Raw genomic sequence first — 5,220 nt, forward strand, 5'->3', positions numbered from 1 at the left:
AGCAACCAAATATAGCACCTATAATTAGGAGAGGGTCATGAAAATGGAGCTATGAAGAAGTAGCGTTAGCAAATGTTTGGTCCATGTTTTCTAAGACATGGACCACGTTGACCAACAAACGTCAAGTTTTCGGTCAAGAGTTTGGAACTATTTTGTGTCTTAGAGAGGACCAAACGGACGTTTAGAACACCAAGTGTGTTCGAAATACCAAAGTATTATGAGACAAATTAACGCTCAGGGAAACAACACGTTTGAAGATATAACGAAAGTTAAAAGCCAATGGAATAGGATATAGTATTTGATGTATTTTTAATGAATAAACTATTGTTTAATTATTTATGTATTTTTAGTATGAAATAAAAATTCTTTAGAGTATTCAGGTTTGTTTCAACACTTATTAGGATACGTAAGATAATTCAAGGTAAAAATGAGGGACTTAGGGTAGTTTGGGTACATACACCCTCCACCGCCTTTAAAGACACTCATTTTCTATTAATCCTTACAATATTTTTAAATCCTAAATTTTAACATTATCGTCACTTTTTATATTTTGCTTCTATAATCAAATTACTTTTTAACCAAATCAAATTATTTAAAAAAATATTTAGCTTATTACAAAAGTTAAGCAAAATAATGTATATAAGTTATAGTATGGTACAAAAAATTTAAAAGTACGAAGTCTAATAAATAATGCCTTTTCAAATAAAGCCATTAACAGCTGGATTTTTCTTATACGATTAACAAATAAAATTTGGCCACCCATTGACCCAGGTAATTCAATGGTAAAAGACAATCTCATACCTCCGTCATTACCAATAGCAGGGTAACTTAAGCTTGCTATTTGCTATTCCAAGGAAAACCCATTACACATTGACCCAGGTAATTCAATGGTAAAAGACAATCTCATACCTCCGTCATTACAAATAGCAGGGTAACTTAAGCTTGCTATTTGCTATTTGCTATTCCAAGGAAAGTAAGTCACATGAATGCCCATTACAATAAAACCCAGTTGGAACCTGAATCTCTAGAAGAGTGATCACCTTATTATATATCGACATATCACTGCCCTAAATTATTAGGATAGCGGTTGTGTAAATTCTTATAAAGTCACTTTAGCCGCTCCATTATTAGTGTACGTCTTTAAATCGTCCAAATTTCACACATGGTCGCAGTGATCAAATTAGCCTCAATGAACGAGTTTTATCTTGTCATGGCCGTTGCTGCCTTGTTTTCCATCTCGTGGCTCATTTGGAAGTCGCGCAACTGTGGCACGAACGCGCCACTTCCTCCTGGCCCACGGGGGTTACCAATAGCAGGTAACCTCCTATCGCTTGACACTAACCTCCACTTGCAGTTTGCCAACCTTGCGAAAACCTATGGTCCGATTATGACACTTTGGCTCGGTAAAAAAGCGACCATCGTGATCTCCTCCCTCGTCATGGCTCGTGAGGTGCTAAAAGTTCATGACACTACCTTTGCCAACCGAGACATAACCGTTGCTAGCAAGGTGTCTTCATACGGTGGGAATGACATCGTGTGGTCTCCGTATGGGGATTGATGGCGGTGGCTGAGGAAGATTTTAGCTAGTCAAATGCTTAGCAATGAAACAATGGATTCCTTTTACCATCTAAGGCGTAAAGAGATGAGGAGCACCATCAAGCTATTGTTTAACATGAATGCTAGGTGTTCGGTAAACATTGGCGACTTGATGTTCATTACCATTATGAATGTGGTTACGAGCATGATATGGGGTGGCACAAAGATGGTGGAGGATAGTCATGAGGATAGGATGAGGTTTGGAGTAGAGTTTAGGAAAGTGATCAAGGAGATTAATGGGTTAATGGCGACACCAAACTTGTCTGATTTTTATCCGAGTTTAGCTTGATTGGATCTACAAGGGATCGAAAAGGGTATGAAGACGGCCAGAGAGAAGATTGATGGGCTCTTTGATGGAATTATTCATCAAAGAAGGAAGATTGGTAGTGGCGAAAATAAAGATATTATGCAGTTCTTGTTGAACCTTAAAGACAATGGAGATTCCGAATTCACCATGACTCACATTAAAGGCTTGCTCCTGGTACGAACTCTCTCTCATCCAAATGATACTGTGGCGGCAACAATTTATAGCACGATACCTGTATCTATTGATTTATCAATCATGTCGTGATATATTGTTTACTTTTGTTAGTTTTCCTGTTTGCAGTGAAAACATGATTTTCGCTGTCCTTGACACATAAATGATTATCTGAAAACAATAAAAACTAACGCCCTGTTCTTGAGTTTTTTTAAAAGAGAGAAATGAAAGAAAAACTAAGAATAGTAAAAAATGGGTGTTATTGAGTTTTTTTTTAAAATGGAAAGGAAAAGAGTAGGAGGAGTTAGGAGGGATTAAATTAATGTATTTTTCCAATAAGTTATCCTCCCAAAAATGGGATGATTACTAAGGATAATAACATAGTTATCCTTTCATTTTATCTAATTTCCTTCCAACTCAAAAACACACCTAATTAAAAAAAAATTCTTTCCCTTTCTTATCCTTCCCTCTCCTTTCCTTTTCTTTCCTTGGTTAAAAAACTCAAGAACAAAGCGTAAGAGCATAAAAACATTGACCTAGGGCTCATCTTGCTTTGATAATATAACGAAAAATTACCAACTTACACCCAACATTTCAGGCGTGTGAATACACCATTATTTAAAGACTTTGTTTAAACAATTAACATGAAAAAACGTTAATAAAATATGAATATATTTTTTCTAAACATGTAAACCGAACAGCTCGTAAATATGTTCAGCCATATCAGATTGTTAAATGCATCATTTTAAATTGAAAACAGCTTGCTTTCGTTAAGTTTGTTAGAATCCTAGAAAATAAATAAATAAATAAACTGTATCTAAGCTAGTAAGCTGCAAACAAAATCAACAACTACTTTATTATAAAAACAAATGTGTAAAATGCGTTTTTCATCACATTTTTTTATAGAAATAAATATATTTTACAAACCCAGCTACATCTGTATAATGAGTAAGCGAACAACAAGCTGCGACGCTATCCCCTTTTTCATCACAATTTTTCATTAAAATTTATTTTGAAAAAATGTGAAAACTTTTTAAATAGAACTATCTATTTAATTTTTTTTTTGCTCTAAACGTTAAATATTGCATGCTATAAGAAAAATCATTTTTTTGTTAAATAAAATAATATACAAAAAAAAAAGAAATAAAAAATTATATATATTCAAGACCATATGCGTGGCAGTGATTTGATACGCCACTCTACTCTCATGATCACATACCATGATACCATTACACGTAATTTCTTTCAAATACTTAGATCGGTGTTGTGTATATGTTAGAGCATTAATGAAGCTGACCATTACACATAATCTATTAAACCATACACGTTATACCTACCTACTTTAATATCTTATAAGTAAAATTGACCAATTTGGCAGGACATGGTAAGTGGAGGAACTGACACAACCTCAAGCACAATTGAGTACGCCCTAGCTCACATGATCGACAAACACGAAATCCTCAAAAAGGCCCAGCAAGAAGTGGATACACTTGTCGGTGAAGGCAACATAGTTGAAGAATCCCACATTAAGAACCTACCTTACTTGCACGCAATCATGAAAGAAGTTCTCCGTTTACACCCAACAGTTCCACTCTTATTACCACATAGCCCAAGTGAATCAAGTGTTATTGGTGGCTACACGGTCCCAAAAGATGCCCGAGTCTTTGTTAATGCATGGGCAATACACAGAGACCCTTCGGTTTGGGAGAACCCTTTAGAGTTTTGCCCTGAAAGGTTTCTGAATCAGAAGTTGGGTTATAGTGAGAGTGGATTCAAGTATTTACCATTTGGATCAGGCCGCCGAATGTGCCCGGGTGCTATGATGGCTGAGAGGATGTTTGTGTGTTTACTTTCTTCGCTTATTCATTCGTTTGACTGGAGATTGGGTGAAGGAGAGAAGGTCAAGTTATCGGAAAAGTTTCAGACTATATTGAGGAAGAAAGAGACTCTTATGGCTATTCCATCACCAAGATTGCATGGCAAGTTTATATACGAATAATGTGTGATTACCATATATGTATGATCATGAACAGATATAGCATATGCCAATAATCAGTTTGAATTCTGTGGTATCCTTTTTAATTTGTGCATCTATCAATCAGTTTGGTTGAGACCATTTCCAATCTAAACTCTTGAAAACATTTTCACTTAAGAGATTGATTTTCATTCTTACGCTACAAACTTCCTTAAAAAACTTTTATATTCCACATCATCAAATTGATTTTTTTTAACCCAATCAAATGATCCAGGAAAATTTATATAATGTACTTTTAAAACAAATACTTTGTTACTAAAATAATTTATATAAATCAATGCATTGTTACTATATAAGAAATTAAAACATCGCACAAAGTTTATAAATGGGACATTTACATGTGTAGAGGTAGGGCACTAAACCTACCTTAAACTAACTTATAGTCCCGTTGAGATAAGAGACCAAGCGCCGGGCGGATAGCATGGCGCCAGGAACAGGGCCAAATATAATAAACATTCACTGACACCTCGGGAATGGTAGCGCCAAGATCTCTATCAGCATGGGACAAAAAAGAAAGAATATACGTTAGGAATACTGCCCAACAAATGGGGAATAAACAACACGTAAAGGTCCGTACAACATAGTACACCACGTCAATATTAAAAGGCCACATGCCTACCAACCTCCATGATCACACGAACGGAGAACATAATTAGTGGAAAGCCTGACAAGGCAGTTGGCTACACACTCTCTCTCTTTCTTCCTCTGACTATAATTACCGGAGTATCTCTAAATGGTAAAGCATCCGAACATCCAATAACATACTCTCTCTGTTTATATACTCTTACCACTGAAGTAGATACTGATTCTCACGCCGGAGGGTGGTTACGAGAGAACCCCCCCATATTCCTCGTAATGAGCTCACAGTGTTCTGTTTTGCCGGAAACCATCATCTGCGCCAAGAAGGAATCTAACCCATCGTGGAGAATAACTAACCACAACCCTTGGATTAGGTCATTAAACCTAAGGGGTGGATTCGTGTTTCTTCATTGGCGCCATCCTTGGACTTTGCTAAAACAATACATTTCAAGTCATTACATTCTTGATCCAGATGAGTGGTAAAACTCCCTCCAAAGAGGTTGGCCAACAGTCAAAGGCCAACCAAGAAGGA

The 5,220-nt window shown here is 36.2% G+C and overlaps 1 pseudogene across 1 annotated transcript; it reads left to right on the forward strand.

Moving 5' to 3' along the window:
• Positions 1-1,129: 1,129 nt before the first annotated feature.
• Positions 1,130-4,073, forward strand: LOC143569233 (7-ethoxycoumarin O-deethylase pseudogene; annotated as a pseudogene). The gene is made up of 2 exons (XR_013141703.1): positions 1,130-2,077; positions 3,453-4,073. The product of XR_013141703.1 is annotated as a 7-ethoxycoumarin O-deethylase pseudogene (transcript).
• The last annotated feature ends 1,147 nt before the right edge of the window (positions 4,074-5,220 follow it).

This window comes from Bidens hawaiensis, unplaced genomic scaffold, assembly GCF_021521415.1.
Source record: "Bidens hawaiensis isolate Kalapana, Puna unplaced genomic scaffold, B.hawaiensis_p1.1 tig00024422_1, whole genome shotgun sequence".
Lineage (NCBI taxonomy): Eukaryota > Viridiplantae > Streptophyta > Magnoliopsida > Asterales > Asteraceae > Bidens > Bidens hawaiensis.